Source organism: Oryctolagus cuniculus, chromosome X (genome assembly GCF_051225735.1).
Source record: "Oryctolagus cuniculus isolate XC-2025 breed Fujian yellow rabbit chromosome X, ASM5122573v1, whole genome shotgun sequence".
Lineage (NCBI taxonomy): Eukaryota > Metazoa > Chordata > Mammalia > Lagomorpha > Leporidae > Oryctolagus > Oryctolagus cuniculus.
This window is the reverse complement of record NC_142888.1, coordinates 36,622,419-36,634,465: the sequence shown is the minus strand read 5'-3', so window position 1 is coordinate 36,634,465 and position 12,047 is coordinate 36,622,419. Positions and strand designations below refer to the sequence as shown.

General features: G+C 53.4%; 1 long non-coding RNA gene across 1 annotated transcript; it reads right to left on the bottom strand.

Moving 5' to 3' along the window:
• Positions 1 to 247: 247 nt before the first annotated feature.
• On the bottom strand, positions 248 to 10,662 carry LOC127487854 (uncharacterized). Its single transcript, XR_007915107.3, has 2 exons — positions 9,256 to 10,662; positions 248 to 2,299 (listed from the first exon to the last, which is right to left on the bottom strand). It is a non-coding gene; the product is annotated as an uncharacterized LOC127487854 (long non-coding RNA).
• Positions 10,663 to 12,047: the final 1,385 nt, after the last annotated feature.

The window sequence follows — 12,047 nt, the reverse complement described above, 5'->3', positions numbered from 1 at the left end:
ACAGTACCTTGGCTTTCCATGCCTGAAAGGCTCTCACGGGCTTTGCAGCCAGATCAGGAAGCCTTAAGGGTTGATTCTGAGATCAGAGTGTTACTTTTTTTTAATAGAAAACTTTTACTTGATAAATATAAATTTCGAAAGTACAACTTTTGGATTACATCAGCTTTTCCCCCCATTAACTTCCCTCCCACCCACTAACCATCCCATCTCCTACTCCCTCTCCCATCCCATTCTTCATTAAGATTCATTTTTAATTATCTTTATATACAGAAGATCAACTCTATACTAAGTAAAGATTTCAACAGTTTGCACCCACACAGACACACAAAGTATAAAGTACTGTTTGAAGACTAGTTTTACCGTTAATTCTCATAGTACAACACATTAAGAACAGAGATCCTACATGGGGAGCAAGTGTACAGTGACTCCTGTTGTTGATTTAACAATTGACACAGAGTGTTACTTAAATCGATTGTCATTCTATGAGTCTGCTGTGTGGACTTCGTCCCATGTTGGAAGGTTCTCTCCTTTTTATTTCTATGTATTGTTATTATTGGGCACTTGATCCTATTTATATGATTTCCTTAACACTTAATCCTATCTATATGTTTAATTTAACACTTAATATGATCACTTTAACACTTAAGATGGCATTTTTACCACCAATTTTAATGGGATTTGGGGTCCCATAACAAATTTTTAAACTGTACCCTTAGAAGTAAGTCTGTAGGAATGTATGCAGAACTATGTAGCTTTACAGTTACAAACTTCCTCCTCCCTCTCTTATTCCCACTCTTATTTTTTACTGAGATCTATTTTCAATTGACTTTATACACATGATTAACTATATGTTAAGCAAAGAGTTCAACAAATAGTATTTAAAAAGACAAAAAAAAAAAAAAAAAAGAAAAAAGAAAAGAAAACGAAACTGTGGGGCCTAGGCTGTGTCATAGCGGGTAAAACCGCCATCAGCAGTGCCGCCGGTTGGAGTCCCCGCTGCTCCACTCCCAATCCAGCCCTCTGCTATGGTCTGGGAAAGTAGTAGAAGATGGCCCAAGTCCTTGGAAATGAGCAGATTTCCTTTTTTTTTTTTTTTTTTAACTGCTGTGTACTGTTCTCTAGTGTACATAACCCATAATTTCTTTATCCATTCTTTGGTTGATGGGCATTTAGGTTGATTCCATGTCTTAGCTCTTGTGAACTTAGCTGCAATAAACATGGAGGTGCAGATAACTCTTTTGTTCACTGATTTTATTTCCCTTGGGTAAATTCCCAGGAGTGGGATGGCTCGGTCATAGGTCATATCGTCGGTCTATATTTAGATTTTCCAGGTATCTCTACACAGTCTTCCATAGTGGCTTTACCAGTTTACATTCCCACCAACAGTGGATTGGGGTATCTTTCTCCCTAAATCCTTGCCAGCAGTTGTTATTTGTTGACTTCTATATGAAAGCCATTCTAACTGGGGTGAGGTGAAACCTCATTGTGGTTTTGATTTCCATTTTCCTGACAACTAGTGATTCTGAATATTTTTTCATGTGTGTCTGTCACCATTTGCATTTCTTCTTTTCAGAAATGTCTGTTTAAGTCCATGGCCAAACTCTTACTGGGTTGTTTGTTTTCTTGTTGTAGAGTTTCTTGATCTCTTTGTAGATTCTGGTTATTAATCCTTTATCAATTGCATAATTTGCAAATAATTTCTCCCATTCTGTCGGTGGCCTCTTCACTTTCCCGAGTGTTTCTATTGCCATACAGAAACTTCTCAATTTCATGTAATCCCAGTTGTTAATTCTCGCATTGGCTGCCTGTGCCTCTGGTGTCTTTTCCAAGAACTCCTTGGTTGTGCCAATGTCTTACAGGGTTTCCCCAGTGTTCTCAATTAATTTGATGGTGTTGAATCATGCTGAGTGGATTTTGTGTAACGTGTTAGGTAAGGGTCTTGCTTTATACTCCTGCATGTGGATGTGCAGTTTTCCCAGCACCATTTGTTGAATAGACTGTCCTTGCTCCAGAGATTGGTTTCAGGTCAGTGGTCAAATATAAGTTGGTTATAGATGTTTAGATTGATTTCTGGTGTTTCTATTCTGTTACATTGTTCTACCCATCTGTTTTTGTACCAGTACCAGACTGATTTGATTGTAACTGCTTTGTAGTATGTCTAGGTTCTCTTTTATCCATCTTCCTTGGTGCCTTGGGGGAAGATCTGGGTTTTCTTGGTGGAGGCTCTCGGTTTCTCTGGCCACTAGGTGGCAGTGGTGCCTCGAGCAGGTCTCTCACCAAAGCTCTCCCGCCCGTGGTGCTTGAAAAAAATGCAGTGAGATAAGTTTTAGCACACATCCTCTAACGGGGGAGCTTTTCTCTTTTCTGCACACAGTGAAATTCTCAATCCACAATTGAAAAGCCACATTTGCTAGAGGAAATAACTTCACTACCTGTGAAGAAAGACTTTACTTTTTTGGTTTGCTTTCAAACACGGTTGCTTACTTTTTATTATTATTTTTTTCTCTGCCTTAAACCAAATGAATCTTTGTGGAATTTTTGTGAGTCCTCTATGCAACCCCAAACAGCAGACAGGGAAGAATACAGCCATACACTTGAAGCCAGGGAAGGGTAGGGAGCTGACATTGGAGGGTTGCAAGTTCAGGCGAGACAGAGGGACACAGGTGAGGAGCAGGGCTACAGGCCAGGCAGAGCAGAGGGTTTTAGTCAGCACTTTCCTGTAACATCCATCAGGGAGGGCCCTTCTTTGCTAAGAGGATCCTTCCTGTGGCCACAGGTTCTCAGACTGGACTGAAAGTGCAGTCCTTGTGAGCAGTGGCCATCACAAAAGCAGGACAAGGCTGGGGTGCAGCAAAGACAGTTTCCTCTACCGGGGTAAGGACAAGGGCAGACTTGGGCCTGCAGAACCACTGTCCTGCTCAGTGAGGACACGCTGTGCTTTTCTTCTCTTTTCCTTTATTTAGCTCTTATCATTTGCCACACAATTAGAGGGAAAAAGAGAGGAGAGAGACCTTCCATCTGCCCATTCACTCCACAATGGCTGCAACAGCCCCAGCTGACCTGATCCACAGCCAGGAGCCAGGAGCCAGGAGCCAGGAGCTTCCTCCGGGACTCCCACGCGGGTGCAGGAGCTCAAGCACTTAGGCCATCTTCTACTGCTTTCCCAAGCCATAGCAGAGAGCTGGATCAGAAATGGAGCAGCTGGGACTCGAACCAGCGCCCATGCGGGATGCTGGCGCCACAAGCAGAGGCTTAGCCCACTACAACACAGCGCCAGCCCCCTGCAGTGTTTCTTAATCAGAATGAGGTGCACTCAGCCTAGCACCAAGGTTTATGTATCATCAGTAAGACTAGCTTCATCCGTCATTCATACCCCTTGGTGTTCCATCACAGTAGAGTTACACCTCGTGTGTGCTACCCAGCAGGGCCAGTTGGCAAGGCAGCTGTGCCTGCTTTGCCAAGGCCAGTTTCTGGAACCCAGCGAAGGGGCTGGGCTCTTTGAACAGCCAGCCTAGAGGCTCAGAGGCTCCATCCACATGAGAACTGGAAAGGGAAAGAAAACTAGCGGGTGGGGTTACAACCTGGCAGCTGTGTCTGCTGTTAACGCTCCAGGGCCTTGGCTCAGCCGGGGGCCCTGGCTGGATACCTAGGTCCTCTATGAAGTCTTGACCCAGAAGACCTGTGGCCTGGCCCGAGCCCACCCTAATCAGGGTGATCTCCCTGCGGTTCCCTCCAAATGGGTTGGGCAGCCCAAGGGCAGCAACCACAGGCCCCTGGCTCATGCTAAGCTCACAAGGCCACCTGCCCAGGTGTCTCTCTGGAATTCTCCGGAACTGAAGAGCCCACCTACTGAAGATGACTGAAAAGGCCCTCGCCCCTCATATGCTTGGGACTGTAAGCATCCCCTATAGGCAGATGGCTACACAAGGGAATGGCAGCAATGCATTTCCCACGGCCCCTGCCATCCTGTTCCAGCACGCGAGACCACAGAGATCATTCGAGCCACCAGCCACGTTCCTGCCCCGGGGTGCCCTCAGCGCTTGCCCGGCCCTTCAGCACTGCTGAGCTATGTCCCGCAGGGCACCCTGGCACCCCGCCTTGGAACTGACTGCCAGGTGAGATGTCTGTGGCAGTGAGTGACCCCACGTGGGGTCAGTTCAGCGGTCCCTCAAGTCCCTGCAACCTTAAACAGCGCAGCCTGCTCCATGTACCTACGTGTGCCCGGCCTGTTCTGTGCACCTGCCGGTTCCCATTGCAGTTACCCACCATTCACTCACATGCATTCTGCCTTTGTACAAATTCCTCTTGGCTCAAGCCACAGGGACCCCTCGTGCTGTGTGCACACTGCCTGTTTCAGTCCCCGCCTGATGCCCCATCTGCTTCCCCCTCACACTGCCAACGCGGACACATTTCTCCTGGGGTGGGGAGTGAAGCCGCAGATGGCGCACTCTGTCTGTCTGTCTCTGCCATGCAAACAAGCAGAATGCAGACATCTTCTAAGGAAGATAAGATTTTGCAAGGCATTCGGGGATTTTCTGGTCCAGCGGCAAAAAGCTATCTTTTGCCTGGCTCCTGCCTTGACTGGAGCCCGTGTTGAGATGTGCAGAGCGGCAAGAAAAGCATCACACTGGATGCCACGTTACAGACCCTTATGCAAGGCAGCAGAATTAGGGACGGCATCCTTGTACAGTGCTGAGGGTCTCTGCAGAGAGCCACGGGGCTGCAATGCTCTTCTCCGCCCAGGTCTGCTACCACGTCTGGATCTGCGCTGGGCAAACCCCAGCTACTGAGGGGCTCACAGGGCTCCTCAGACCACAGGGTTTTATTCAAGCACCGCTGCCCCTGCCCTGAGGAGCTACTGTGACACCCCTGCCCCCTGCCCTGAGGAGCTGTGACCTCACCATCCCCCCTGCCCTGAGGAGCTGTGCCATCACCATCCCCCTGCCTGAGGAGCTGTGACATCACCATCCCCCTGCCCTGAGGAGCTGGGACATCACCATCCCCCTGCCCTGAGGAGCTGCTGGGACACCCCTGCCCTGAGGAGCTGTGACATCACCATCCCCTGCCCTGAGGAACTGGGACATCACCATTCCCCTGCCCTGAGGAGCTGTGACATCACCATCCCCCTGCCTGAGGAGCTGTGACATCACCATCCCGCTGCCATGAGGAGCTGCTGTGACATCACCATCCCCCTGCCCTGAGGAGCTGGGACATCACCATCCCCCTGCCCTGAGGAGCTGTGACATCACCATCCCCCTGCCTGAGGAGCTGTGACATCACCATCCCGCTGCCATGAGGAGCTGCTGTGACATCACCATCCCCCTGCCCTGAGGAACTGCTGTGACATCACCATCCCCCTGCCCTGAGGAGCTGGGACATCCCCATCCCCCTGCCCTGAGGAGCTGCTGTGACATCACCATCCCCCTGCCCTGAGCAGCTGCTGAGACACCCCTGCCCCCTGCCCTGAGGAGCTGTGACATCACCATCCCCCTGCCCTGAAGAGCTGCTGGGACACCCCTGCCCTGAGGAGCTGCTGTGACATCACCATCCCCCTGCCCTGAGGAGCTGTGACATCACCATCCCCCTGCCCTGCCCTGAGGAGCTGGGACATCACCATTCCCCTGCCCTGAGGAGCTGGGACATCACCATCCCCCTGCCCTGAGGAGCTGGGACATCACCATTCCCCTGCCCTGAGGAGCTGTGACATCACCATGCCCCTGCCCTGAGGAGTTCTATGACATCACCATCCCCCTGCCTCCTGACCTGAGGAGCTGCTTCCATAGCTTCCCTACTGGAAAGATGTTTGGGTGGGGAGCAGGTGTCCAGGGGGCTGTCCTGCCTGCAGGCTCTCCTGGAGGGCCCGGGACCAGGGCTCCAGAGAAAGTCCCTCCCTGTTGCAGCTCTGGCAGCCTGGCCGCTCGTCCCCAGTCTCTGGGCCCCGTGTGCCTGCTGTTGGTCCCTGGGCCAAGATAGGAGCCATCCAGGGTGGGAGCTGTGACGACCTGGGCCCCTAGGCCCAGCCTCCGACCCATTCTGAACACTCAGGATCTTTCCCAGAAGTTCTTTCCCTTCCTGAGGAGTTTGAAGCTCCTGGATGAGTGATCTGGCAGCTCTCCTGTTTGACCAGAGGCCACGGCATGGAAGGACGATGGGAGAGAAATGGAAAGATGAAAATGTGGGCACGCGGCCCCTCTGCGGGTAGCGCAGGCCACACCAGCATCTCTGAGCATAGGCACCTGCCCTAGCAGGCTCCATCAGCAGCCCAGCCCTGAGTCAGAAGAGGAACGGAGGCGGCTCAAGGACTGAGCAGGAAGGGCCTGTGTATGGCTGCCTCCCTAAAGAGGACTGGCGTTGTCCGGGCTAAACAGGGGCTTGGTAGAGTATGCACTGCTGTCCCCGTGAACACAAACCTGCAGACATCTCAGTGGCTTCATCGCCAGGTGAGTGAGTGTTCAATGACAGATCCTTAGAAAAAGATTCTTCACTTAAGTCAGAGAGAGAGAGAGAGAGAGAGAGAGAGAGAGAGAGAGGGAAAATCCACCCATTCAGTGTTTCAATGCCCACGTGCCACCAACAGGCAAGACTTGGCAAGGTGACAGCTGGCAACCAAGCATTCAGTCCAGGACTCCCAGGTGGCTGGCAGGGACCCAAACTCTCCAGCCATCACCTGCGGCCTTCCTGGGGTATGTGCACTAGGAGGCAGCTCGGATCCAGAGCTCAGAAAAGAATCGACCCAGGCATGCTATTTGGGGTACACGCATCCCAAGCATGTGCTTTTTGGTTTTGTGGTTTATTTGTTTAAAAAGATTTATTTATTTGAAAGGCAGAGCTACAGACAAAGACCTTCTCTCCAATGGCTCACTCCCCAACATGGCCACAATGGCTGGCGCTGGGCCAGGCTGAAACCAGGACCCAGAGCTTTTTCCCTGTCTCCCATGTGGGTGCAGGGGCCCAAGCACTTGGGCTGCTTTCCCAGGCACATTATTAGTGAGCCGGTTTGGAGTGGAGCAGCCGGGATTCGAACTGGCGAAAAACGGGAGACGGGAGAGAAGAGAAGAGAAAGAAGGCCTGGATTGAGTACACTGACCCTTCACCCAGCTTCATTTTCTCTTTGATCCTCATTTCTCCTCCTTAGGATTGTCCTCAAGTACTCCTCTTCTTTCTATTTTTAAGCTTCATTTCTTTGAAGAGCCCAGTGTTGGGGGGGTGCGTGTGGGGGAGAGAGATCAATCTTCATCCACTGTTTTACACTCAAATGGCTTCAGCGCTCAGATGTGGCCCGGCCACAGCCAGGAGCTAGAGAGTCCAGACTTGTCTCCCACAGGGGTGGCGGTAGCCTGAGCACTGGGCCTTCTCAGCTGCCTGTGCAGGCCTGTTTGCATGGAGCTGGATTGGAAACAGGGCAGCCAGTGCTCCCATATGGGATCACACGCCCAGCCCCCAAACACTGGTGGCCCTGGCAGCCTTGCTGGGTCAGCCTCCTGGGCAATGTGGCATGGAGGGGTGAAGGGTAGTGCGTGGGGCAAGGGGAGGCTCTGACTCCCATCTGGCTGAGCAGCTGGGTGCAATCTGAACCCTGTGGCCACTGGAAGTTTCCTCTTAGGTTTGCTGGCTTGATCTTGCAGGCATTTAAGGGGGGAGTTTGGTCAGGACACTGGGACCCCAAGAAGGAGGGGGCAGGGAAACAGGTGACAGGACAGGTGGGTGAGCAGGCACCTTTCAGCTCTGTACCAGGGAGTTGAGGGAGGCCTCCCTCACAAGACAGATTTGCTACCATAGAAATAAATCTGAAAACACACACACACACACACACACAAACATAATTAAAAGGCAAAGAACAGGGAAGTATTTGCAACAGACAGGACAGAAGGCGGTTCTTTCTACCCATACAGCTGTTAGCATAATTTAATGTCATTCTGACAACAAATTAGAGGACAGAGAGGGTCAGAAAAGCAACAACTCCCAGGTGAGCAGCAGAGGATGTGCCGCCCCCTGCGGTGTTCGCTGGGCTTTGCAGGGAGCCCGAGAAGCCGGGGGCTTTGCCACCAGAACAGGGCCCTCTGGAAATCCACAGGGAGCAAGCAGAGAGGGCAAAAGGACAGAAGAGCAAACCATGCTTTCGTCTTCCACAGGGACACTGTGGGCCTGTGGGCGACTCTGGCCTCTTGCCCCCTTCCCCTGCGTTTCCTGGGCTGCATCTCCTGAGCAATCAGTAGGGGCCTTTTCTACCAGGGGCAGAAAGGGGAAGTGGCAAAGAGCAGCTGCACCTGCACTGCAGGAGCCCTCTGATCACACTCAGTCTCAGAAAAGCCGCCCAGTATCCGGTGCCTCTACAAACGTTCTAGGAGCTACTGGAAGTAACTACCGTGTGATGGCCCCGGCTGCCAGGACACAAGCTAAGCTCGGCCTGAACTACTTCCTGGACTGTGGTCACCCCTGAAACACGTGCTGTCACCCCCTTCATTGCCACTTGTGCAAGTGAGGTACACAGAGGTGCACTTGGCTACCAAGAGTCATCGGAAGAGACACCAGGACTGCCCACTGCCCCCGCTCTGTCACTCTCTGGGTCACACCCTGGTTTGCAGAGAGCTTTCCTGCCCCCCCCCCCCCATGCCAGCTGTGAAATTTTCACAAAGAAAATCCCTGGAAGCAATCAGGTCCTCGTTCACTTCTTCCACACAGAGCTCACTGCCCACACCCCGCCTGGCCCTGTTCTGTGGCTGGGGTGACCACAGGGCAGGGAGCAAGAAGTGAAGGAACACAGCTCCTGGCCCAAGGATGTGCGTGTGTGTGTTTAAATATTTATTAAATGAAAGGCAGAGAGAGATACTTTCCATCCTCTGTTTCACAGCCCCAGTGGCCTCAATAGCCAGGCCTGGGCCAGGCCAAAGCCAAGACCCAGGAGCTCCCCTTGTGGGTAGCAGGGGCCCCAGCACTTGGGGCATCTGCTGCTGATCTACCGGGCTCAGCAGCATGGAATTGGTCAGCAATACAGCAGTCAGGACTGCAGTGGGCAGCCATCTGGGCTGCTGGTGTCCCAGGCAACAGCTTAACCTGCCATGCCACAAACCAGGCCCCCACCGATTTTTGAAAATGAGGTGGACCTCTGAGTCCTGGCTCATGCTTTATCCGTTTCCCATCTCAGTTGCCAAGTTTGTCTCTGGTGGAGGACATGCTATCTGATTCAGTAAGAGACCCAAGGCTTACTTCCAGTGCTTGGAAATGACTTCCAGAACAAACCCCCATGCGACATACCTGAGTTTAAACAGATGCTCAAGCACCTAGGCCAAATGGAGCAGTATCTTTCCAATGCACCTTGACCCAGCAAAACCTCACGAAATAATCACACGATCTAGGTCGTAGTTACCGCTGGGAGAAAGCAGTGCAGCGAAGACTGGCTTCCTGGGTTCAGCCACATCTGGCCCCTTGCTTGACAGTGGAATGCGGGTAGCTTCAAGGAGTACTCTGGCGGTGCAGGTCCCTGAAACTCCAGATAAACTGGGAAGGCAAATGACAGGAGCCTACTGAGGGGAGAAGTGCCAGCTGCAGCGGTGCCCAGGCACCACCCTCTGAGCGGGCCCAGCAGGAAAGCAGAGGGCTTCCTCTGCAGGTGAGTTTGCATCTGGAATCCTGTGGGAGGCTGCCTCTCCTCCAGGCTGGCCTGCTCCCCCGCCCAGACCCAGTGTAACGGAAGCAGCCTCTTTTCTGGGTTGAAACTGCTCCGCTTATTTTTTTCAAGCGGGAAGGGCGGGGGAGATGAGGGGCGCAGTTCGCCGTGATCCGTTGCTGCCATCTAGCGGCGCCAGAAACAGGACGCGCACTGCACAGAGAAACCTTTTCTAAGGTTTACTTATCTGTTTGAAGGCACAGGGCCTAAGAGAGCTACATAGAGAGAGAGAGAGAGAGAGGTCCGTCTTCCATCCACCGGTTCCCTCCCTCCCGCAGTGGCCGGAGCTGCGCCGATCCGAAGCCAGGAACCAGGGCCTTTATCCAGGTCTTGGACGTGTGTGCAGGGCCCCAAGCACTGAACCATCCTCCGCTACTTCTCCGGCGCATTCGGATCGGAACATGGATCGGAACTGTGGCAGCCAGGACGACCGGAGCCGAGGGCATGTCGGCACCATGGAAGGCAGTTGTACCCGGTACCACCGCGACGGACCCAAAGCCGTCTTTGCTAATGCAAATCCGAGAACCTCTCCTGCCGCCCAACGCCCAGTCTCGAGTGCAAGATCACAGAAAACGCTTGAGACCCCTCTTTAAGTCCCGGAGATCCTGCCCACCAAAGAAGCCGTTAGTCCCGCCCTGGAATCCTAGCAACCGCCGCGGGAAGTCCCGGTGCCGCGGACGGAGGCTTCCAGGGGGCGGGGCCTCACCACGCGCGCATGCGTGGGGGTGGCTGCGCGTGGGCGCCCGGTGCATTCTGGGCCAGGTGACCCGGGGCCCGGCGTGCGTGTCCGCCCGAGTGGGCGGTGGGTGAGGCGCGAGCAGGGCCGATGGGGCAGCTGATGTCCAGGGTGTCCTGCCGGCGGCCCCCGACTTGTGGGAGGCCTACACGTTAATGGTTCAGTCTTGTCCGTGACCATTGGAGGATCGCTTCCCGCTTTTCGGTCCTCTCCTCTTTCTGTGCTGTGATACCGGGTGGTTCTCTGCGGGCGCGAAATCGTCCGACGTCTAAAGAGCGGCAAGGACTCCCGTTTCTCTTGCTGACCTAGAATGATAAGGTCGGCAGAGGCCGCAGATTCACTGTGGCCCGTCAGCCCCGCAGCGTGCTGGTTCATTACTCTGCCGCATGAGGTCTTAGCGAGGGTCCATCCTCTGCACCGGACAGTCGGGGGGAAACCCTGGGTGCGTGTCTAATCGGGAGTCACGGGTGAATGGTGCCTTTGAGTAACTGAGCCATGGGTGTTGTCTCTGGGGTCAGGGAAGGGCGAGCATGCCTGACACGTCTCCAAGTGATGGAGGCAGGCGTCCGCACCCCTGGGTGATGGCACTGTCCTGAGTGCTCTCTACTGGACCGGCAGTCTTGTCCCCCGCGTCCTGCTGGAGACACCTGCCACCTTGCGCAGTCTGCGGCTGCTTTGTGTCTCCCTCACCCTGGTCAGTTCTGCTGGCCCCTGGCTGACTCAGCCTCAGCCCAGCTGCGCTGACAGCAGCAGAGCCCCCTGGATGCGGGTCTCACCCTCATCCTCCCCCTGTGCAGGGCTTGCCCCTCTGCAGCCCAGCTGCGGGTCACCTACCCCTAAGCAGTATGGCTCCCTTCAGGTGAGCACTTGGGCACCTTTTAAGAAAAAGAGACTTGATTATTTGAAGGCAGAAGGACAGAGAAAGAGGGACAGACAGAGGGAGTGGGCCACCTTCCAGTCACTGTTCACTTCCCAAATGGCCACAGATGCCTGGGCTGGGCCAAGCCAAATCAGGAGTCTGCAACTCCATCCGGGTCTCCATGTAGGTTGCAGGGGCCCAGCACTCAGACCCTCATCAGCTCCTTTCCAAGGTGCATGACCTGATGAGCTGCGCCAGAAGTGGGGCAGGTAGGACTCCAACCAGCCCTCACATGGGAAGCAGGTATCCCAGGCAGCAGCTTAACCCACCGTGCCACAGTGCCAGCCCTGCACCCTGGTCTTGAATCAGCCACTGTCCAGACTCTCCTTCAGGGAATCGTGCCCCTGGCGTGTCCCCTGCCACACAGCAGCAGCCTCCATCAGCTCCTGAAAAGTGCCAGGGGCTTCCGAAGGTTCACGGGCAAGTGGAGGTGAATGCTAGGTTTACTATGGAGCATGCAATGCTGCAGTCACTGTGATGTTTGTTCAGTGTGCTCGGATCTTGTGCACTTTTTGAAGACCCACCATACAGTCGTGCGAAATGAACGTTCTTATTCCCAAACATGTGTTGGGTAAAATCCTACTTGAAGCCTCTGCACTTCCTTTCTTCTTCTGTTTTTTTTTTTTCTTTTTCTTTTTCTTTTTTGGACATCATATTTAGTGATAAAGACAGACAGAAAGGTCTTCCTTCCCTTGGTTCACCCTCCCAAATGGCTGCCACGGCCG